This window comes from Coregonus lavaretus (genome assembly GCF_964263955.1).
Source record: "Coregonus lavaretus genome assembly, contig: HAP1_SCAFFOLD_448, whole genome shotgun sequence".
Taxonomy (NCBI): Eukaryota; Metazoa; Chordata; class Actinopteri; order Salmoniformes; family Salmonidae; genus Coregonus; species Coregonus lavaretus.
The window spans coordinates 261,327-287,160 of NW_028163708.1; positions in this window are offsets into that span (position 1 = coordinate 261,327).

The following is a 25,834-nucleotide window of genomic DNA, read 5'->3' on the forward strand; positions in this document are numbered from 1 at the left end:
GTGGGTTAGGTTGGTAGAGGAGTGGCGGAGAGAGTTCTGGGCCATCTCGGCCCAGGGAATGTACCGAGCCCACTCCTCAGGCCGGTCCTGGCAATACGACCTCAGAAACCTACCCACATCCTGGTTGACTCGTTCTACCTGCCCATTACTCTCCGGGTGGTACCCTGAGGTAAGGCTCACCGAGACCCCCAAACGCTCCATGAACGCTCTCCATACTCGGGAGGTAAACTGGGGGCCTCGATCAGACACTATATCCTCGGGTACCCCGTAATGCCGGAAGACGTGGGTAAATAGGGCCTCTGCGGTTTGTAGGGCAGTAGGAAGACCCGACATAGGGAGAAGACGACAGGCCTTAGAGAACCGGTCCACATGACCAGGATGGTGGTATTCCCCTGAGAGAGGGGAAGGTCTGTCACAAAATCCACCGAGAGGTGGGACCATGGTCGTTTTGGAACGGGCAGGGGTTGTAACTTACCCCTGGGCAGGTGTCTGGGCGCCTTACACTGGGCGCACACCGAGCAGGAGGAGACATAAACCCTCACATCCCTGGCTAACGTGGGCCACCAGTATTTAGTGCTAAGACAATGCACTGTCCGGCCAATACCCGGATGTCCAGAGGAGGGTGACGTGTGAGCCCAGTAAATGAGTCGATCCCGAATCTCGAGCGGAACGTACTTCCGACAACCGATAACCCAAAAAGGAGACCGACTCCTGGAAAAACAGACATTTCTCTGCCTTGACATATAGGTCGTGCTCCAACAGCCTCCTCAATACACGACGCACCAGGGCTATATGCTCGGCTCGGGTAGACGAGTACACTAGAATGTCATCAATGTACACGACCACCCCTTGCCCCTGCATATCCCGGAAAATGTAATCTACGAAGGATTGGAAGACTGATGGAGCATTCATCAACCCATATGGCATGACGAGATACTCGAAATGACCTGACGTGGTACTAAACGCTGTTTTCCATTCGTCGCCCTCCCTAATGCGCACCAAGTTATACGCGCTCCTGAGATCCAGTTTTGTGAAAAACCACGCTCCATGCAATGACTCCGTCATGGTCGCAATCAGAGGGAGTGGATAACTGTATTTCACAGTAATCTGATTGAGACCACGGTAATCGATGCACGGGCGCAACCCTCCATCTTTTTTCTTCACAAAAAAGAAGCTCGAGGAGGCGGGAGAAGTGGAGGGCCGTATGTATCCCTGTCTCAAGGATTCGGCTATGTACGTTTCCATAGCTTTTCTCTCCTCTTGAGACAAAGGATACACGTGGCTCCGTGGGAGCGCTGCTCCTGCCTGGAGATCAATCGCACAATCCCCCTGTCTATGAGGAGGCAACTGCGTCGCCCTAGCTTTACTAAACACGAGAGCTAAATCCCCATATTCAGGTGGAATGTGCAGTGCGGGCACTTGGTTTGGACTTTCCACCGAAGTCGCCCCTACGGAAACACCCAGCCAACGCCCCTCACACTGAGCAGACCACCCATTGAGAGCCCTCTGTTGCCACGAAATAGCAGGGTTATGGGTGCTTAACCAGGGAATTCCCAGCACCACCGGGTACGCAGGAGAGTCGATGAGATACAACTGTATAGTCTCCTCATGACCCCCCTGCGCACACATCCTAAGTGGCGCTGTGACTTCCCTAATCAACCCCGACCCCAACAGGTAGGAGAGGGATCCCTAGATCTAAACAAAACTTCCGATCAACAAAATTCAAAGCTGCGCCTGAATCAAATCAAATCAAATCAAATTTTATTGGTCACATGCGCCGAATACAACAGGTGCAGACATTACAGTGAAATGCTTACTTACAGCCCTTAACCAACAGTGCATTTATTTTAAACAAAAAAGTAAGAATAAAACAACAACAAAAAAGTGTTGAGAAAAAAAAAAAAAGAGCAGAAGTAAAAAATAAAGTGACAGTAGGGAGGCTATATATACAGGGGGGTACCGTTGCATAGTCAATGTGCGGGGGCACCGGCTAGTTGAGGTAATATGTACATGTGGGTAGAGTTAAAGTGACTATGCATAAATACTTAACAGAGTAGCAGCAGCGTAAAAAGGATGGGGTGGGGGGGCAGTGCAAATAGTCCGGGTAGCCATGATTAGCTGTTCAGGAGTCTTATGGCTTGGGGGTAGAAGCTGTTGAGAAGTCTTTTGGACCTAGACTTGGCACTCTGGTACCGCTTGCCGTGCGGTAGCAGAGAGAACAGTCTATGACTAGGGTGACTGGAGTCTTTGACAATTTTGAGGGCCTTCCTCTGACACCGCCTGGTATAGAGGTCCTGGATGGCAGGGAGCTTTGCCCCAGTGATGTACTGGGCCGTACGCACTACCCTCTGTAGTGCCTTGCGGTCAGAGGCCAAGCAGTTGCCATACCAGGCGGTGATGCAACCAGTCAGGATGCTCTCGATGGTGCAGCTGTAGAATTTTTTGAGGATCTGAGGACCCATGCCAAATCTTTTTAGTCTCCTGAGGGGGAATAGGCTTTGTCGTGCCCTCTTCACGACTGTCTTGGTGTGTTTGGACCATGATAGTTCGTTGGTGATGTGGACACCAAGGAACTTGAAGCTCTCAACCTGTTCCACTACAGCCCCGTCGATGAGAATGGGGGCGTGCTCAGTCCTCTTTTTTTTCCTGTAGTCCACAATCATCTCCTTTGTCTTGGTCACGTTGAGGGAGAGGTTGTTGTCCTGGCACCACACGGCCAGATCTCTGACCTCCTCCCTATAGGCTGTCTCATCGTTGTCGGTGATCAGGCCTACCACTGTTGTGTCGTCGGCAAACTTAATGATGGTGTTGGAGTCGTGCCTGGCCATGCAGTCATGGGTGAACAGAGAGTACAGGAGGGGACTGAGCACGCACCCCTGAGGGGCCCCCGTGTTGAGGATCAGTGTGGCAGATGTGTTGTTACCTACCCTTACCACCTGGGGGCGGCCCGTCAGGAAGTCCAGGATCCAGTTGCAGAGGGAGGTGTTTAGTCCCAGGATCCTTAGCTTAGTGATGAGCTTTGAGGGCACTATGGTGTTGAATGCTGAGCTGTAGTCAATGAATAGCATTCTCACGTAGGTGTTCCTCTTGTCCAGGTGGGAAAGGGCAGTGTGGAGTGCGATAGAGATTGCATCATCTGTGGATCTGTTGGGGCGGTATGCAAATTGGAGTGGGTCTAGGGTTTCTGGGATTATGCTGTTGATGTGAGCCATGACCAGTCTTTCAAAGCACTTCATGGCTACAGACGTCAGTGCCACGGGTCGGTAGTCATTTAGGCAGGTTATCTTAGAGTTCTTGGGCACGGGGACTATGGTGGTCTGCTTGAAACATGTTGGTATTACAGACTCAGTCAGGGACATGTTGAAAATGTCAGTGAAGACACTTGCCAGTTGGTCAGCACATGCTCGGAGTACACGTCCTGGTAATCCGTCTGGCCCTGCGGCCTTGTGAATGTTGACCTGCTTAAAAGTCTTACTCACATCGGCTACGGAGAGCGTGATCACATAGTCGTCCGGAACAGCTGGTGCTCTCATGCATGCTTCAGTGTTGCTTGCCTCGAAGCGAGCATAGAAGTGGTTTAGCTCGTCTGGTAGGCTTGTGTCACTGGGCAGCTCGCGGCTGTGCTTCCCTTTGTAGTCTGTAATAGTTTTCAAGCCCTGCCACATCCGACGAGCGTCAGAGCCAGTGTAGTATGATTCAATCTTAGACCTGTATTGACTCTTTGCCTGTTTGATGGTTCGTCGGAGGTCATAGCGGGATTTCTTATAAGCGTCCGGGTTAGAGTCCCGTTCCTTGAAAGCGGCAGCTCTACCCTTTAGCTCAGTGCGGATGTTTCCTGTAATCCATGGCTTCTGGTTGGGGTATGTACGTACGGTCACTGTGGGGACGACATCATCGATGCACTTATTGATGAAGCCAGTGACTGATGTGGTGTACTCCTCAATGCTGTCTGAAGAATCCCTGAACATGTTCCAGTCTGTGCTAGCAAAACAGTCCTGTAGCTTAGCATCTGCGTCATCTGACCACTTTTTTATTAGCCGAGTCACTGGTGCTTCCTGCTTCAGTTTTTGCTTATAAGCAGGAATCAGGAGGATAGAGTTATGGTCAGATTTGCCAAATGGAGGGCGAGGGAGAGCTTTGTATGCGTCTCTGTGTGTGGAGTAAAGGTGGTCTAGAGTTTTTTCCCCTCTGGTTGCACATTTAACATGCTGGTAGAAATGAGGTAGAACGGATTTAAGTTTCCCTGCATTAAAGTCCCCTGCTACTAGGAGCGCTGCATCTGGATGAGCGTTTTCCTGTTGATTAATGGCCTTGTACAACTCATTCAGTGCAATCTTAATGCCAGCATTGGTTTGTGGTGGTAAATAGACAGCTATGAAAAGTATAGATGAAAACTCTCTTGGTAAATAGTGTGGTCTACAGCTTATCATAAGATACTCTACCTCAGGCGAGCAAAACCTTGAGACTTCCTTAGTATTTGATTTTGTGCACCAGCTGTTGTTTACAAAAATACAGAGACCGCCACCCCTCGTCTTACCCGAGTCTGCCGTTCTGTCCTGCCGATGTAGCGTATAGCCTGCTAGCTGAATGTTGTCATTGTTGTCATTCAGCCACGACTCCGTGAAACATAAGATATTACAGTTTTTAATGTCCCGTTGGTAGGATAACCGTAATCTTAAATCGTCCATTTTATTATCCAAAGCTTGAACGTTGGCTAATAGGATTGATGGGAGAGGCAGTTTACTCGTTCGCCGTCGGATCTTTACAAGGCACCCCGACCTACGTCCACGGTATCTCCGTCTCTTCCTCACGCGAATGACGGGGATCTGGGCCTTGTCTGGAGTCTGTAGAATATCCTTCGCGAACGCCTCGTTGAAAAAAAAGTGTTCGTCCAACGCGAGGTGAGTAATCGCTGTCCTGATATCCAGAAGCTCTCTTTGGTTATAAGAGACGATGGCATGAAACATTATGTACAAAATAAATTACAAATAACGCGGAAAAACACACATAATAGTACAATTGGTTAGAGGGCTGTAAAACGGCAGCCATCTTCTTCCGGCGCTGTTCACATCTACTAGCGCCTTATGCTGGGAATGAGGTGCAACCTGTGGAAAAAAAAAACAGGTATACAAAAGTGCGCAACAGAGAGCTCTGGGTAAGTGGGGCGTCTACTCACCTGGGAGGGCTCCCCAGTGCGTGGCCTGTTGTCTCCTCCCTCGGGGAACCCTCCCCAGCACCTGGCCGCAGTGTGCCCTCCACGACCGCACTTGGTGCAGGGGACAGGCCCCCTCGGGCTTCTCCTCCTCCTCTCTCTAGCGCCAGCACCCCCGAGCTCCATAGGGCTCGGCTCGGAGGTGCCGGAGGGTGGAATGGACGGACCCCACTCGGGACGTCCACGGGTGGCCAGCAGGGTGTCCAGACGGATTAACATATCGACCAACTGGTCGAAAGTGAAATTGGTATCCCTGCAGGCCAACTCACGTTGAACGTCCTCCCGTAGGCTACATCGAAAATGGTCGATGAGGGCCCGTTCATTCCACCCTGCGTCTGCCGCTAGAGTCTGGAACTCCAGCGCGAACGCCTGTGCGCTCCTCCTCCCCTGTCTCAGGTGGACTAGACGCTCCCCCGCCGCTTTGCCCTCTGGTGGATGGTCGAAAACGGCCTTGAAGCGACGGGAGAACTCGGCGTAGGAGATGGTGGTGGCGTCCATCCTCCTCCACTCGGCGTTGGCCCATTCCAACGCCTTGCCCGTGAGACAGGAGATGAGGGCGGAAACGCTCTCGTGTCCCGAGGGCACCGGGTTTACAGTGGCCAGGTAGAGCTCCACCTGCAGGAGGAACCCCTGACACCCGGCAGCTGTTCCATCATACGCCCTCGGGAGCGAGAGCCGAATCCCACTGGGTTCCGGACCTGGGACTGGTGGACCGGCCGATGGGGGTGGCAGGGTAGGTGGAGGTGTGGGTACCCCTCTGGACTCCCATCGGTGCAGGGTGTTGATGACGTCCTGTAGAGCGGTCCCCAGTTGTCGTATCTGGTCATCCTGGCCGCGGAAATGCTCCTCCAATGACTCAGGCGTGATTGTTGCTCCTGCTGATTCCATTATAAATGGTGTGTGATTCTGTCAAGGGGTGCTGAAGGTGGGTGTGGTGCAGGAATCAAGCGCAGGACGCAGAAGCTAAGTCCAAAAGACTTTAGTGAGTTATTCACGTAGTACACGAGAACAATAAGCCCGAAGGCGAAATCACGGCGCACACAGGCGTCAAACAAACGGTGCACTAACATGTGCGAAAACCTCTCCAAACACGGAGGGAAGAATACGTAGCTCAGAACACCAAACAGAGGAGCAATCACACACAACACCAAAACACACAACGAGAACTAAATAGAACACTAATAATAATATAATATAATATGCCATTTAGCAGACGCTTTTATCCAAAGCGACTTACAGTCATGCGTGCATACATTTTTGTGTATGGGTGGTCCCGGGGATCGAACCCACTACCCTGGCGTTACAAGCGCCGTGCTCTACCAGCTGAGCTACAGAGGACCACGATGAGGACTAACTAGACACAGGTGTACAACATCAAGACAAAACCAAACGAACATGAAACATAGATCGGTGGCAGCTAGTACTCCGGGGACGACGACCGCCGAAACCTGCCCGAACAAGGAGGAGGAGCAGCCTCGGCCGAAACCGTGACAGGAATGCATTTCAATTAACAGGTGTGCCTTAAGTTAATTTGTGGAATTAATTTCCTTCTTAATACATTTGAGCCAATCAGTTGTGTTGTGACAAGGTAGGGTTGGTATACAGAAGATAGCCCTATTTGGTGAAAGACCAAGTCCATATTATGGCAAGAACAGCTCAAATAAGCAAAGAGAAACGACAGTCCATCATTACTTTAAGACATGAAGGTCAGACAATACGGAACATTTCAAGAACATTGAAAGTTTCTTCAAGTGCAGTCGCAAAAACCATCAAGCGCCATGATGAAACTGGCTCTCATGAGGACCGCCACAGGAATGGAAGACCCAGAGTTAGCTCTGCTGCAGAGGATAAGTTCATTAGAGTTACCAGCCTCAGAAATTGCTGCCCAAATAAAGACTTCACAGATTTCAAGTCACAGACGTATCTCAACATCAACTGTTCAGAGGGGACTGGGTAAATCAGGCCTTCATGGTTGAATTGCTGCAAAGAAACAACTACTAAAGGACACCAATAATAAGAAGAGATCTGCTTGGGCCAAGAAACACGAGCAATGGACATTAGACCGGTGGAAATTGAGATTTTTGGTTCCAACCGCCATGTCTTTGTGCGACGCGATGTGGGTGAACGGATGATCTCCGCGTGTGTAGTTCCTACCGTGAAGCATGGAGGAGGAGGTGTGGTGATGGTGACACTGTCTGTGATTTATTTAGAATTCAAGGCACACTTATCCAGCATGGCTACCACAGCATTCTGCAGTGATACGCCATCCCATCTGGTTTGGGCTTAGTGGGACTATCATTTTCCTTTTCAACAGGACAATGACCCAACACTCCTCCAGGCTGTGTAAGGGCTATTTTACCAAGAAGGAGAGTGAAGGAGTGCTGCATCAGATGACCTGGCCTCCACAATCCCTCGACCTCACCCCAATTGAGATAGTTTGGGATGAGTTGAACCGCAGAGTGAAGGAAAAGCAGCCAACAAGTGCTCAGCATATGTGGGAACTCCTTCAAGACTGTTGGAAAAGCATTCCAGATGAAGTTGCTTGAGAGAATGCCAAGTGTGCAAAGTTGTCATCAAGGCAAACGGTGGCTACTTTGAAGAATCTAAAATCTAAAATATTTTGATTAGTTTAACACTATTTTGGTTACTACATGATTCCATATGTGTTATTTCATAGTTTTGATGTCTTCACTATTGTTCTACAATGTAGAAAATAGTAAAAATAAAGAACAACCCTTGAATGAGTAGTTGTGTCCAAACTTTTGACTGGTACTGTATGTTATTGTTAGATGAAGTTATGGGCCAATTTGGCATACACTTAGTGTGCAAAGGTAGCCAAAGAGCATTTTACGACACAGAGCTTAATGTGAGTTTCCTTGAGTAACACTCCCGATCTTGCGCTGATAATGTGTGGTAATGTTCAGAATACATTGTGAAATCTTCGCTCACCATTGTTCCTCCATGCAGATATACTACATCCATAACTAGAGGTTGTTAGCATGGAGGAGTTCAGATATACTACATCCATAACTATAGGTTGTTAGCATGGAGGAGTACAGATATACTACATCCATAACTAGAGGTTATTAGCATGGAGGAGTTCAGATATACTACATCCATAACTAGAGGTTATTAGCATGGAGGAGTTCAGATATACTACATCCATAACTAGAGGTTATTAGCATGGAGGTGTTTCTGCAGCCAAATTGTGTTGCATAGCAACAAACAGCAAACACAGAAATGGTCCTATATTGGAGAGTAAAAGTCGTCTGGCACTCTGCTTAGGATTTCAACAACTTTAATAACTTATTTCGAGCCTAGAATAATCGATGTTACCACTAATGTGAAAACAAGACAAAATATGACTATTGTTGCTCACTTGACTGTATAAAAGACAATTGTCAAATAATTTAAGGCATCAATTGTTGTACAATTTCATGGGTACGCTCTGGGTATCACCTTTTACCTCAAATAAACAGTGTATTTCTGCTGTTGTGGTTCTTTAACCATCTGTCTGACTTTGTCGTTCACACAGGAGACAGACGTGGCTATCGTGGATCCTCTGGGGAGACTCAACAACATGATGCTGACGAGGCAGAAAGGTCTCTCTCCAGATCAGAACACCTTAAGAAAAACCATCTGAGACCCACTGGGAAGAAATCTCACTGCTGCTCTGACTGTGGGAAACGTTGCAGGTGTTCATCAGAACTTAAAATACACCAGCGAGTACACACAGGAGAGAAACCTTATAGCTGTGATCAATGTGGGAGGAGTTTTAGTCGGTCAAGGTCCCTGATAGTGCACCAGAGAACACACACAGGAGAGAAACCTTATAGCTGTGATCAATGTGGGAAGAGTTTTACTAATTCAAGCGTGCTGAAAGTACATCTGAGAATACACACAGGAGAGAAACCTTATAGCTGTGATCAATGTGGGAATAGTTTTACTCGGTCAAGCGGCCTGATAGTGCACCAGAGAACACACACAGGAGAGAAATCACCATATAGTTGTACTCAATGTGGGAATAGTTTTACTCGGTCAAGCGGCCTGATAGTGCACCAGAGAACACACACAGGAGAGAAACCTTATAGCTGTGATCAATGTGGGAGGAGTTTTACTCGGTCATGCTACCTGATAATGCACCAGAGAACACACACAGGAGAGAAACCTTACGACTGCTCTGAATGCGGAAAGACTTTTGTTAGTTTAAGAGATTTAAAATCACACCAGAGAACACACACAGGAGAGAAATCACCATATAGGTGTTCTCAATGTGGGAAGAGTTTTACTCATTCAAGCTCCCTGATAGTGCACCAGAGAACACACACAGGAGAGAAACCTTATAGCTGTACTCAATGTGGGAAGAGTTTTGTTGCATCTTGCGATCTGAAGATACACCAGAGAACACACACAGGCGAAAAACCTTATAGCTGTACTCAATGTGGGAAGAGTTTTACTCGGTCAAGCTCCCTGATAGTGCACCAGAGAACACACACAGGAGAGAAACCATATAGCTGTACTCAATGTGGGAAGAGTTTTACTCAGTCAATCAGCCTGGTAGTACACCAGAGAACACACACAGGAGAGAAATTTTATCACTGCTCTGACTTCAGAAAGAATTTTGCGATGTTAAGAGATTTAAAATCACACCAGAGAACACACACAGGAGAGAAACAATTTAGCAGGAGATAAATGATATAGCTGGAGATAAATGATATAGCTGTGATCATGTGACAAGAGATACTTTGATAAAACATCTCTGATCAAACATCAGAAAATACATACATGAGTTGTTTCATGATATCAATGAAATAATGTCACAATGTAGAATGTTTTAACATTGTACATTTACATTTACATTTTAGTCATTTAGCAGACGCTCTTATCCAGAGCGACTTACAGGAGCAATTAGGGTTAAGTGCCTTGCTCAAGGGCACATTTACGTCATTTAGCAGACGCTCTTATCCAGAGCGACTCACAAATTGGTGCGTTCACCCTATAGCCAGTGGGATAACCACTTTACAATTTTTTTTTGGGGGGGGGGGGGGTAGAAGGATTACTTTATCCTATCCCAGGTATTCCTTAAAGAGGTGGGGTTTCAAATGTCTCCGGAAGGTGGTGAGTGACTCCGCTGTCCTGGCGTCGTGAGGGAGCTTGTTCCACCATTGGGGTGTAGAAGGAGTACTTTGTAGAAGGAGTACTTTAATTAATAATGTCCCAATGTAGAACCCTAAACATTTCCCCCTGTTCAATTTATTTCAGCGTGATATGGATATTAGCCTCTGGGAAAAACCCAGGCTATGAATTGAAAGAGTATTTATGTTATTTAACAAAAAGTAAAAAAAATAAATAAAAAAAAAGTTGTGTTACACGTTAATCAAAACGCAGCTAGCTGTGTTCTACAAATTGTCCTTCAACCAGTGATGTACACATTATTCCCAGATTCCATGTGGTGTTTGAGCTATTCGTTTTAACAGGACGTGCAACCTCATCTCCCCCCTCTTGCGCAATTGATTTCAACATGATATCGATGAAATAAGTGTTGCGTTCCTTTGTTTAGCGACCCATAAATGTAAATGCATCCCTCCAAAATGTAGCTGACTGTCTTCTGCAGGTTGTCCTCTAACCAGTGAGGTAAAAGTTATCTCCCATTTCCATGTGTTTTTTTAGTTGTGTTAGTTTCAACAGCAGGTACAACCCGATCTCCCCCATAATCGATATCAGTGACTTATTGTTGGTGCTTGTGCAGTTTATAAGGTGCTTGTTTTAATATGATTATTGTGGCACATTTGTTTAGATAGTACAGTTTAGGTTTAGGTTTTCAATATATCACAAACTGTTTTTGCATATTGGTTATTGATTTGGACATGTTAAAACTGTGTTTTGACATTGAGGTTTCCCACGTAGCAAAATGTCATTGAAAAGACATTGAAAAGAAGACTATGCCTGATGTCGAATATAAACTCAGCAAAAAAAGAAACGTCCCTTTTTCAGGACCCTGTCTTTCAAAGATAATTTGTAAAAATCCAAAATAACTTCACAGATCTTCATTGTAAAGGGTTTAAACACTGTTTCCCATGCTTGTTCAATGAACCATAAATAATTAATGAACATGCACCTGTGGAACGGTCGTTAAGACTTACAGATGGTAGGCAATTAAGGTCACAGTTATGAAAACTTAGGACACAAAAGAGGCCTTTCTATTGACTCTGGAAAACACCAAAAGAAATATGCCCAGGGTCCCTGCTCATCTGCGTGAACGTGCCTTATGCATGCTGCAAGGAGGCATCCTCCCTCATGTGGTACCCATCCTGCAGGCTCATCCTGACATGACAATGCCACCAGCCATACTGCTCATTCTGTGCGTGATTTCCTGCAAGACAGGAATGTCAGTGTTCTGTCATGGCCAGTGAAGAACCCGGATCTCAATCCCATTGAGCACGTCTGGGACCTGTTGGATCGGAGGGTGAGGGCTAGGGCAATTCCCCCCAGAAATGTCCGGGAACTTGTATGTGCCTTGGTGGAAGAGTGGGGTAACATCTCACAGCAAGAACTGGCAAATCTGGTGCAGTCCTTAATGCAGCTGGTGGCCACACCAGATACTGACTGTTACTTTTGATTTTGACCCCCCCCCCCCCCAGGGACACATTATTTGTGTGTGGAACTTGTTCAGTTTATATCTCAGTTGTTGAATGTTGTTATGTTCATACAAATATTTACACATGTTAAGTTTTGCTGAAAATAAACGCAGTTGACAATGAGAGGACTTTTTTTGTTGCTGAGTTTACATTCGGTTTTAGTTGAAAATATGTATTTTCAGGTCGTTTTTTCAACGACTTGACAACAACTTAATTTCAACGTACTTGCAGCCTATAAACATGGACGCAGTATAATAAATTGGTCTATAATCAGTTTTATTAACAATCTTACATCACTCCAGTATTTCTTTACAACATTCAAGTGCTACTTGTCTTTATTCCACTACTGAAGAAGCATGACTCAAATAACCTACTCATATTTCAAACATCCAGCCTGACAAAATATACATTTTTAATTATTCAATGCCTCACCATTAAGTGAATTACTGCCAATACATATTAACAAAGGGGTGATCATTTGGTTTTGATATTTTATATTTACAATTCATGCAACATTTAGTAATCATAAATTATTCAACCAACTGACCATTTTGGGGTACAATTATATTGACATTGTTGCACTGCTTGTAGAATATCAGGGTTCATTCTCAGATGTGCCAACCCAAATGTACTAGAGTATGACATTGGGGACTCGGCCCCGATCCAACAACATGCCTATCGAGTGAACCTGAAAAGAGAGAGAAGCTCCGCAGTGAGGTGGAAAGTTACTACGGATATTGCAGGAGTTTCCTCTTGAAATCAGACATGTCCGTGGTAAGGACAACTTGGTTGCTGATTGTCTCAAGGGTGGGCAGTCAAAAGGATTTGTGTTTTGCATTTAGCCAGTGCGTTGTCATGGATCACAATTTATTTTGACTGCACGTTTTTCTGTATTGGAGATGAGTTTTGTTTGGGCTCGTTCCAAGGGGACGTGAGTTCTAGAAGCTAATGAGTTTTAGGAAGAAGAGAGTTCTAGAAGCTAATGAGTTTTAGGAAGACCAGAGTTCTAGAAGCCAGTGAGTTTTAGAAGCCAGTGAGTTTTAGAAGCTAGTGAGTTTTAGGAAGACCAGAGTTCTAGAAGCTAGTGAGTTTTAGGACGACCAGAGTTCTAGAAGCTAGTGAGTTTTAGGAAGACCAGAGTTCTAGAAGCTAGTGAGTTTTAGGACGACCAGAGTTCTAGAAGCTAGTGAGTTTTAGGAAGACCAGAGTTCTAGAAGCTAGTGAGTTTTAGGACGACCAGAGTTCTAGAAGCTAGTGAGTTTTAGGAAGACCAGAGTTCTAGAAGCTAGTGAGTTTTAGGAAGACCAGAGTTCTAGAAGCTAATGAGTTTTAGGAAGACCAGAGTTCTAGAAGCTAGTGGGTTTTAGGAAGACCAGAGTTCTAGAAGCTAGTGAGTTTTAGGACGACCAGAGTTCTAGAAGCTAGTGAGTTTTAGGAAGACCAGAGTTCTAGAAGCTAGTGAGTTTTAGGAAGATCAGAGTTCTAGAAGCTAGTGAGTTTTAGGACGACCAGAGTTTTAGAAGCTAGTGAGTTTTAGGACGACCAGAGTTCTAGAAGCTAGTGAGTTTTAGGAAGACCAGAGTTTTAGAAGCTAGTGAGTTTTAGAAGCTAGTGAGTTTTAGGAAGACCAGAGTTCTAGAAGCTAGTGAGTTTTAGGAAGACCAGAGTTCTAGAAGCTAGTGAGTTTTAGGAAGATCAGAGTTCTAGAAGCTAGTGAGTTTTAGGACGACCAGAGTTTTAGAAGCTAGTGAGTTTTAGGACGACCAGAGTTCTAGAAGCTAGTGAGTTTTAGGAAGACCAGAGTTTTAGAAGCTAGTGAGTTTTAGAAGCTAGTGAGTTTTAGGAAGACCAGAGTTCTAGAAGCTAGTGAGTTTTAGGAAGATCAGAGTTCTAGAAGCTAGTGAGTTTTAGGACGACCAGAGTTTTAGAAGCTAGTGAGTTTTAGGAAGACCAGAGTTCTAGAAAGTAGTGAGTTTTAGGACGACCAGAGTTCTAGAAGCTAGTGAGTTTTAGGAAGACTGGATATCTGGTTCCGGTTTCCCAAAGGCATCTTAAGGCATCCAATGGTTCTAATGATGAACTTAGCAGTAAGATGCTTTTGAGAAACCGGGCCCTGATTAACACTAGTAAGTACTGTCTTAAAAACAGAGGCACAAACTCTGCAGTTGTTGAACTGATGTGTGGTGTTAAAGGTGAAATCTGCAGTTGCTACATCCATATTTGGACTTTTAAATTATTTATATATATCCATTGATTCTTGAAGAATATAACACATCCCTCATGAGCTTTGTTCAACTGTCGTACCCCATCAGATCCCAAAATAAGCTTTTTTTACTCCAATGTAAATGTAAACCAACACTGTATCGCCTCAACATGGTTAAAACTATAATGGTGATGTCATTGATGGTCAGTCCTTGCATCCATTGATCCAAGATGGCGTAGCAGTGCGGTCGTGTTTTCTGTAGTCCTCATGTAAATAGCCTGTCTTTTAGTTTTTTTTGTCTTTTTCGTATATATTTCTCAATCTCACTTTCCATCCTTTAACTAAACATACCTTCCTGCAACCCGCCTCACCCAATGTGGAACGGATTCTATTATTTCTTCATACATTTTTATCCAGAACCTCTGGCTGAAACTAGCCAGCTAACTAGCTACTTGCTATTAGCCACTGTTAGCGATCTTCACCAGTGTCCGTTGCCGTGGCCTGCACTACCTACCAACCAGCTCTAGCCTGGACAATAATCGGCCAGTCTGCACAGCGCGCTATCGACCCAGAGCATATTGGATATTCTGCCGGAATCACTGAATCACTGGACCTTAACACCGGATCATCGCAACTAGCTAGCTGCAACCGAATGGCTGTTGTCATGGTTGGCTAATCACCTCTGCCCTGAAGCTAACCCCAGTTAGCCTTGAGCTAGCCTCAAGCACAGGCCCATCTCCCGGCTATCTACCTCTCTGTCAACCGGACGGGACTTCCTATTGTTGACACGGAGCACCGCCGATCCATCACGACTGGTCTGCCTGACGTAATCGTCTGATGTGGTTTCAACAGGCTTCCCGTTGCGACGACCACCAAGATCCATCTGCTAGCCCCCCCGGGCCCGCTAGCACACGCAATCAACAGCAGTGCCTCCAACTCGCCTGTAGCGTAGCACCAATTGACCACTGAACTGCTCCCGGACTCACCTATTGCTGTTCACTGGACCTTATGATAACTCAGCTACACAGCTGATGCCTGCTGGACTGTTCCTTTATACGGTACCCCATCCTGTTGTGGGAAATGATTCTCTTATATTGTAGATGTGCTGTTCGCTTAATAAGAAAAGCATTAATGATTAAACATAAAAGGTTTGTGCTGTACTGATATAGACTGTTTAACATAACAAGCTGTGATTCATGTGAGGAGCCGTTAGGGAGTAGGGGGAGATAAGGACTTGACACTGCCTCTTTGTTAAACCGCGCTCAAGGACGTGTACTGCAAAAGTGCCAACTCTCTGGACAAGTTGCAAAACAACTTACACCTGGCAACAGTGAAGCGCCAAGGGGCTGGGACCAGCCTGTGCGCCAAAGGATAGGCTGAGTAAGTCTAAACCACGCTCAGTCTCTACTCTGATAGGCCCAGCAGGGAGCGGGAACTATCACTGTCAGAGTATTTTAGGGAAGAACTTAGAACAATGGCTTAGCTCTCTGACTGCCCTGCGTGGTATTTCAGTGGACCCCTATATATGAACATCATATTTACCATTGAAGTGTTTTGCATTAATTAAAATACTAGTCTATTTTAGAATACCAGATTTGAATTGACGCAACTATCATGAGGTAGTCACCTGAAAAGTTAATTTAAATAGTTAACTATACTTATTGCTGTACACTGGACCTGATGATCACTCCGCTACACAGCTGATGCCTGCTGGACTGTTCCTTTATATGGTGCCCCACCCTGTCCTATTTATTCTGTTTAGCCTCGGCCCAATCTTTTGTCGCCATTACCAGCTGTTGTCTTACCTCTCTCGAATAACACCTGTGACTGCTTTATGCCTATCTCCCATGTCAATATGCCTCGCCTATTGCTGTTTCGGTTAGTTCTAACTGTACTTTTTCAATGTAGAGCCCCCAGTCCCGCTCAACCTGCCTCAGATAGATCCTTTGTCCCACCCCCCACACACGCGGAGACCGGCTCAATCGGTGCCTCCAGTGATGCTATCTCTTACATCTTTACCCAACGCTTAGGTTTACCTCCACTGTACTCATATCCTTCCATATCCTTGTCTGTACATAATGCCCTGAATCTATTCTACAACGCCCGGAAATGTGGCCATGTTAACCTCAGAAGCCTCCTCCCTAAGTTTGAGTTATTCACTGCGTTAGCACACTCCGCCAACCCTGATGTTCTAGCAGTGTTTGAATCCTGGCTTAGGAAGGCCACCAAAGATTCTGAATTTTCCATCCCCAACTACAAAATTTTCCGTCTAGATAGAACTGCCAAAGGGGGTGGGGTTGCAATCTACTGTAGAGATAGCCTGCAGAGCTCTATCATACTATCCAGGTCTGTGCCCAAACAGTTTGAGCGTCTACTTCTAAAAATTGCCGCTTGCTACAGACCCCCCTCAGCCCCCAGCTGTGCCCTGGACACCATATGTGAACTGATTGCCCCCCATCTATCCTCAGAGTTCGTACTGCTTGGTGACCTAAACTGGGATATGCTTAACACCCCGGCCGTCCTACAATCTAAACTAGATGCCCTCAATCTTACACAAATTATCAAGGAACCTACCAGGTACAACCCTAAATCCGTAAACATGGGCACCCTCATAGGATACTACTGGGGTCTCTTTTACAGCTTAAACTTGTTTTAAATGCTAAGAAAACAAATGTCATGTTTTTTTCTAGGTCTAAACTCTCAATTAGAAATACTTTTGTAATCACTAGCTTGGATGGTACTCAAATCAAACAGGTCTCTGCATATAAATACTTAGGGGTATGGTTAGATGATAGGCTTTCTTTTAAAAAACATGTTACTGAAAAAAGCTAAAATTCAAGATAGGGTTCCTTTACAGAAACAGGGCTTGTCTGTCCTCCGTAAATAGAAAATAAATTGTGCAGGCTACTTTTATGTCCGTTTTAGATTATGGTCATATTATCTATATGCATGCATCGGCAAACACATTAAAACCACTGGATGCTATTTACCATTGTGCACTCAGGTTTATCACGGGTGATAGTTAAAAAACTCATCACTGTTTCCTATATCAACATGTGGGTTGGGCCTCTCTATCTGTGAGGCGAGAGCAACATGCTCTCGTGTTTATTTATAAAGCACTTCTTTTAAAACTACCTCCATATATATCATCATTAATTTCCACTAGATATACTAATTTTAAAACCAGATCACAGATGTGGATTACATTAGAGACTTCTGTGGTCTCCACAGAGTTGGGTAGGACTGCCTTCAGTTCCTTTGCACCTTATTTATGGAACAAACTGCAGATCCAACTTAAGTTAGACACTCTGGTGTCCCTTGCCCATTTTAAAAATGTTATGGAGTATCAATATGATGTTGTCTGTGATTGTTTCTGTTGAATTGTGTTTTTGTTTTGTATGTTTGAAATGTTCTTATCTGTATGTCTAAAACTGTCAACATGTTTACACAGGGCACAGCCGTAAAAGAGATCCAGGTCTCAGTCTGTTTTTTAAAATAAAGATTTAAAAAATATATATATATATCATCATGACTAACTTACCCTCTATATCAACGCTGTCTTCAACCAGGATCTCAGCGATCACTGCCTCATTGCCTGCATCCGTAATGGGTCCGCGGTCAAACGTACACCCCTCATCACTGTCAAACGCTCCCTAAAACACTTCAGCGAGCAGGCCTTTCTAATTGACCTGGCCCGGGTATCCTTGATGGATATTGACCTCATTCTGTCAGTAGAGGATGCCTGGATGTTCTTTAAAAGTGTTTTCCTCTCCATCTTAAATAAGCATGCCCCATTCAAAAAATGCAGAACTAAGAACAGATATAGCCCCTGGTTCACCCCAGACTTGACTGCCCTTGACCAGCACAAAAACATCCTGTGGCGTACTGCATTAGCATCGAACAGCAATCAGTTAGGAAAGCAAAGGCTAGCTTTTTCAAACAGAAATTTGCGTCCTGTAGCACTAACTCCAAAAAGTTTTGGGACACTGTAAAGTCCATGGAGAATAAGAGCACCTCCTCCCAGCTGCCCACTGCACTGAGGCTAGGAAACCCTGTCACCACCGATAAATCTACGATAATCGAGAATTTCAATAAGCATTTTGCTACGGCTGGCCATGCTTTCCACCTGGCTACCCCTACCCCGGCCACCAGCTCTGCACCCTCCGCTGCAACTTGCCCATGCCCCCCCCCCCCACGGCTTCTCCTTCACCCAAATTCAGAGAGCTGCAAAATCTGGACCCCTACAAATCAAATGGGCTAGACAATCTGGACCCTTTCTTTCTAAAATTAGCCGCCGAAATTGTCGCAACCCTATTACTAGCCTGTTCAACCTCTCTTTCGTATCGTCTGAGATCCCCAGAGATTGGAAAGCTCTTCAAAGGGGGTGACACTCTCTAGATCCAAACTGTTACAGACCTATATCCATCCTGCCCTGCCTTTCGAAAGTATTTGAAGGCCAAGTTAACAAACAGATCACCGACCACTTTGAATCCCACCGTACCTTCTCCGCTATGCAATCCGGTTTCCGAGCTGGTCATGGGTGCACCTCAGCCACGCTCAAGGTCCTAAACTATATAATAACCGCGATTGATAAAAGACAGTACTGCGCAGCCGTCTTCATCGACCTGGCCAAGGCTTTCGACTCTGTCAATCACCGCATTCTTATTGGCAGACTGAATAGCCTTGGTTTCTCAACTGACTGCCTCGCCTGGTTCACCAACTACTTTTCAGATAGAGTTCAATGTGCCAAATCGGAGGACCTCTGGCAGTCTTTATGGGGGTGCCACAGGGTTCAATTCTTGGGCCGACTCTATTCTCTGTGTATATCAATGATGTCGCTCTTGCTGCTGGTGACTCTCAGATCCACCTCTACACAGATGACACCATTTTGAATACATCTGGCCCTTCATTGGACACTGTGTTAACAAACCTTCAAACAAGCTTCAATGCCATACAACACTCCTTCTGTGGCCTCCAACTGCTCTTAAACGCTAGTAAAACTAAATGCATGCTCTTCAATCGAACGATGCTTGCACCCGCCCGCCAGACTAGAATCACTACTCTCGGCAGGTCTGACTTAGAATATGTGGACAACTACAAATATCTAGGTGTCTGGTTAGACCGTAAACTCTCCTTCCAGACTCACATTAAGCATCTCCAATCCAAAGTTAAATCTAGAATCGGCTTCCTGTTTCGCAACAAAGCCTCCTTCACTCATGCTGCTAAACATGCCCTCGTAAAACTGACTATCCTACCGATCCTTGACTTCGGCGATGTCATTTACAAAATAGCTTCCAACACTCTACTCAGCAAATTGGATGTAGTCTATCACAGTGCCATCCATTTTGTCACCAAAGCCCCATATACTACCCACCATTGTGACCTGTACGCTCTTGTTGGCTGGTCCTCACTACATATTCGTCGCCAAACCCACTGGCTCCAAGTCATCTATAAATCACTTCTAGGCAAATCCCTGCCTTATCTTAGCTCATTGGTCACCATAGCAACACCCACCCGTAGTATGTGCTCCAGCAGGTATATCTCACTGGTCATCCCCAAAGCCAACACCTCCTTTGGCCGCCATTCCTTCCAGTTCTTTGCTGCAAATGACTGGAACGAACTACAAAAATCTCTGAAGCTGGAGACTCTTATCTCCCTCACTAACTTTAAGCATCAGTTGTCAGAGCAGCTTACCGATCACTGCACCTGTACACAGCCCATCTGTAATTAGCCCACCCAACTACCTCATCCCCATATTGTTATTTAAATTGTTATTTATTTTGCTCATTTGCACCCCAGTATCTCTATTTGCACATCATCTTCTGCACATCTATCACTCCAGTGTTAATACTAATTGTAATTATTTTGCACTATGGCCTATTTATTGCCTTACCTCCATAACGTGCTACATTTGCACACACTGTATATATATTTTCTGTTGTATTTTTGACTATATGTTTTGTTTTACCCCATCTGTAACTCTGTGTTGTTGTTTTTATCGCACTGCTTTGTTTTATCTTGGCCAGGTTGCAGTTGTAAATGAGAACTTGTTCTCAACTGGCTTACCTGGTAAAAAAAAAAAATGTGGACTTCAGGAAACAGCAGAGGGTGCACCACCCTATCCACATTGATGGGACCGCAGTGGAGAAGATGGAAAGCTTCAAGTTCCTTGGCGTACACATCACTGACAGACTGAAATGATCCACCCACGCAGACAGTGTGGTGAAGAAGGCTGAAGAAGGAAGAAATTTGGCTTGGCACCTAAAACCCTCACAAACTTTTACAGATGCACAATTGAGCTGGGACCGAGAGAATGAAAAACAGCTTCTATCTCAAGGCCATCAGACTGTTAAATAGCCATCACTAGCACATTAGAGGCTCCTGCCTATATACATAGATTAGAAATCACTGGCCACTTTAATAAATGGAACACTAGTCACTTTAATAATGTTTACATATCTTGCACTACTCATCTCATATGTATATACTTCTATAATATGCTACTGTATCTTAGTCCGCTCTGTCATTGCTCGTCCATATATGTATATATTCTTACATTTTAGTCATTTAGCAGACGCTCTTATCCAGAGCGACTTACAGGAGCAATTAGGGTTAAGTGCCTTGCTCAAGGGCACATCGACAGATTTTTTCACCTAGTCGGCTCAGGGATTAGAACCGGCGACCTTTCGGTTACTGGCACTACGCTCTTAACCACTAAGCTACCTGCCGCCCGATTTGTGTGTAGTGGGTTGTTGTGAAATTGTTATATATTACTTGTTAGCTATTATTGCACTGTCGGCGCTAGAAGCACAAGCATTTCACTACACCCGCAATAACATTACTGTACCGGTACCCCCCCTGTATATATACTGTTATCACCCACTATAACATCTGCTAAACACGTGTATCTGACAAATACAATTTGATTTGGGATTTGATTTGTATTGTAGTGGACTATCTGCAGTGTAACTTGGGATACCATCATGCATTGTAGTGGACTATATATCTACAGTGGAACTTGGGGTACCATCATGTATTGTAGTGGACTATCTACAGTGGAACTTGGGGTACCATCATGTATTGTAGTGGACTACCTATCTACAGTGGAACTTGGGGTACCATCATGTATTGTAGTGGACTACGTAGTGACCTTAACCCTAACCCTTATCAGGACACGTAGTGACCCTAACCCTAACCCTTATCAGGACAAGTAGTGACCCTAACCCTAACCCTTATCAGGACACGTAGTGACCCTAAACCTTATCAGGAGACGTAGTGACTCTAACCCTAACCCTTATCAGGACACGTAGTGACCCTAACCCTTATCAGGACACGTAGTGACCCTAAACCTTATCAGGAGACGTAGTGACTCTAACCCTTATCAGGACACGTAGTGACCCTAAACCTTATCAGGACACGTAGTGATCCTTATCAGGACACGTAGTGACCCTAACCCTAACCCTTATCAGGACACGTAGTGACCCTAACCCTTATCAGGACACGTAGTGACCCTAACCCTTATCAGGACACGTAGTGACCCTAACCCTAACCCTTATCAGGACACGTAGTGACCCTAAACCTTTTCAGGATTGTGTGTGTATTAGATCAACTTTGTTTCAGTGAATGTGAATTTGCATTAATCAAATCATTGTTCCCTATATGTAGGCTTCATATAAGTATTATCACTATTATACTCTATATTGTAATGTTATAAAATGTTATTATTGAAATAAAAGAAAAACAGTAATTGAAAGTGATTTCACTTTTTTGGGTCTGAAATTAAAATAAACATTACCCACTCCAGTCAGCAGATGGCGATGTGGATCTTTAATTTGGTGCTGCCAGTGTGACGTATAATGTAGTGGACGGGACGCTTCTTCAACAGCAACACGGCTGCTACTGATTCTATGGATTTAACCACCTTAGGTAGCTTGCTAGACTAAATAAAACCCAAATATTGAAGCTCTTTACACCGTTTTTCGGTTTATATTAGTCACTGTTTGTTTTATTAACACACTTCTGTTGTCTAGCTATTTATCCCATTATATTTCATATTTACTTTGTTGTTATTGGTCAGCTAGCTGGCTTGATACATTTTCCTAGCAATAGGCTAGTCGCTAATGCTAACTAGCTAGCTAACATCCCCGACCATGAGCTCACTAAGCTACTCTCCTCCTGCTAAAGAAGAGGAGGTCTGCTGGACGGAGAAAGAAGCTCTAGTGAAAGAGGAGGAGGAAGAGGAGGATGTTACAATACAAAAACAAGTAGAGGGTGAAGCTGTTACCGTGAAAGAAGAAGAGAAAGACGTTACAGTGAAAGAAGAGGAAGACGCGTTCAGAGTGAAAGAGGAGGAGGATGTTACAGTGAAAGAAGAGGAAGACGCGTTCAGAGTGAAAGAGGAGGAGGATGTTACAGTGAAAGAAGAGGAAGACGCGTTCAGAGTGAAAGAGGAGGAGGATGTTACAGTGAAAGAAGAGGAAGACGCGTTCAGAGTGAAAGAGGAGGAGGATGTTACAGTAAAAGAAGCGGAAGACGCGTTCAGAGTGAAAGAGGAGGAGGATGTTACAGTGAAAGAAGAGGAAGACGCGTTCAGAGTGAAAGAGGAGGAGGATGTTACAGTGAAAGAAGAGGAAGACGCGTTCAGAGTGAAAGAGGAGGAGGATGTTACAGTGAAAGAAGAGGAAGATGAGGATGCAGTTTTTAGAGTCGAGGAGGAGAAAACTGTCACATCGAAAGAGGAGGAAGAACAAGAAGAGGAGGAGAGAGATCTGATTAACACCAGTAAGTACTGAGTGATTCCTCATGAAACCAGGACAAAAAAAAGACCATGATTTGCACGAAATTCTACCCATTGAATGGTATTTTTGGCGATTTTAGCATGTCAATCTTGGTGGGCAAACTTTTAAAATGTTTTTTAGATGCATGCCAGCAAAAACCACTACACAGCACTAAACAATACATTAATTGCAGTGGCCTAAAGTACTTAAGTAGAAATACTTTAAAGTACTACTTAAGTAGTTTTGGGGGGTATTTGTAATTTACTTTACTATTTATATTTTTGACTACTTTTACTTCACTAGATTCCTAAAGAAAATAATGTACTTTTTACTCCCTACATTTTCTTTGATACCCAAAAGTACTCGTTACATTTTAAATGCTTAGCAGGACAGGAAAATGGTCCAATTCACTCACTTATCAAGAGAACATCCCTGGTCATCCCTACTGCCTCTGATCTGGCAGACTCACTAAACACAAATGCATCTTTTGTAAATTATGTCTGAGTGTTGGAGTGTGCCCCTGGCTATCTGTACATTTTAAAAACAAGAAAATGGTGCCTTCTGCTTTGCTTAATATAAGGAATTAGAAATTATTTATACTTTTACTTTTACTTTTGATACTGAAGTATATTTTGAACCAAATACTTTGACTTTCACTCAAGTAGTATTTTACTCAGTAACTTTCCATTTTACTTGAGTAACTTTCTATTAAGGTATGTATACTTTTACTCAAGTATGACAATTGGGTACTTTTTCCACCACTGATTAATTGCACTATAACGGTGACAAACGGTGGTGACAAACTGTTAGGGCCTCCATAAAGCTGTCCCAAACTGTTAGGACCTCCATAAATCTGTCCCAAACTGTTAGGGCCTCCATAAAGCTGTCCCAAACTGTTAGGGCCTCCATAAAGCTGTCCCAAACTGTTAGGGCCTCAATAAAGCTGTCCCAAACTGTTAGGGCCTCCATAAAGCTGTCCCAAACTGTTAGGGCCTCCATAAAGCTGTCCCAAACTGTTAGGGCCTCCATAAAGCTGTCCCAAACTGTTAGGGCCTCCATAAAGCTGTCCCAAACTGTTAGGGCCTCCATAAAGCTGTCCCAAACTGTTAGGGCCTCCATAAAGCTGTCCCAAACTGTTAGGGCCTCCATAAAGCTGTCCCAAACTGTTAGGGCCTCCATAAAGCTGTCCCAAACTGTTAGGGCCTCCATAAAGCTGTCCCAAACTGTTAGGGCCTCCATAAAGCTGTCCCAAACTGTTAGGGCCTCAATAAAGCTGTCCCAAACTGTTATGGCCTCCATAAAGCTGTCCCAAACTGTTAGGGCCTCCATAAAGCTGTCCCAAACTGTTAGGGCCTCCATAAAGCTGTCCCAAACTGTTAGGGCCTCCATAAAGCTGTCCCAAACTGTTAGGGCCTCCATTAAGCTGTCCCAAACTGTTAGGGCCTCCATAAAGCTGTCCCAAACTGTTAGGGCCTCAATAAAGCTGTCCCAAACTGTTATGGCCTCCATAAAGCTGTCCCAAACTGTTAGGGCCTCCATAAAGCTGTCCCAAACTGTTAGGGCCTCCATAAAGCTGTCCCAAACTGTTAGGGCCTCCATAAAGCTGTCCCAAACTGTTAGGGCCTCAATAAAGCTGTCCCAAACTGTTATGGCCTCCATAAAGCTGTCCCAAACTGTTAGGGCCTCCATAAAGCTGGCCCAACAGCAGAGTCCCAACACCTTACCACCGCTACACCCGGCTATCAGCGGAGCCTCGTCTGGCAGCGAAACAGTTCATTCAGCCTCATTTACTGCCTTTAAAAAGAAACATAGCCGATATGGCTGACTTGCTTAAACAAATGTAGTTTCTACTGACAATTGAGACAATGTACAAACTATGGCATAAGGGGATGACGAGTGCATAAGAGGCAATCCGTAATTTCGATTAAGACATTAATGAGCGAGCTAGGACAGACGTAGTCAATATAACTATTTGTTCAGCACTTTTGAAATGTACAGCGACAGAATTCAGAACATGGGCCGTTCTTACAGTGTTCTCCCTGTACACCAAGTCAGAACAATATTCAATGACATTTCTCTAAAACAGGCTATAGGCTAAATGTGCACCACCAAGTCAGAACAGTAGGCTAAGTTATGAGGGGGAAATATACCAAATTATTAGGGTGAGGCACTCATTGTTGAATTTGCGATCTCCAACTTGCTGTGATATGTTTATGAGCACCGATACGTTTTATCTATAATTTCTCTTCATATGACAAGGATTGAAAAGGATTTGCCAGTAGATTGCCGAATTGATTCATGATGATGACTGCTTGTCCAGCTTGCTAGCTAAGATTTTGAAAGTATGATGTTGACATCATCAGTCCAATCAAAGATACTGTAGATATAACGTGATTTGATGTCACTTTATCTGTGGCCAGTGACCTTGAGCCATCTTGGATGGGCACTTCTAATGTAACTCTATGGCAGCACCCAAGGGGCTTCAATTTTCGAGCTCTACTCTTAGATTTGGCGGTGACGTAGTGTCCCCATGAGTGACAGAAACACTGAGCCAATCACGGCGCAACTAGAGAACATCACCAACCCCCCCTACGCTCCGTATTTTCCGCTGGCTGCCCCCACAGAAAGCACTGAGCTGGGCTGAAACACCTGCATTTTGGAGCTGCTTTACTCAAGAAAGCAAAAAAGAGACCGTGTTTCTATGCAGCTTTATTGACTCAATGTTATTATTTTGTACATTGTTTGCAAACTGATATATGACTTAATGTATTAATGCCAAAATAACATGTAAACATGTGGGGGAGGGGCTAAACACCTGCCCTGAATGACACACTGCCACTGTCTTTGAGTAAGGATTGTTGACATATATTTTACATTGAATTGTATCTAAAAGCATAGTCGATAAATAATTAATAAAAGTTGGCATATTTATAACATTTTGGCCTACGCCTCCTTTAAGACACCATCATGTTTCGTCTGTAGGTGCAGCAAACGTTGGTAGGCA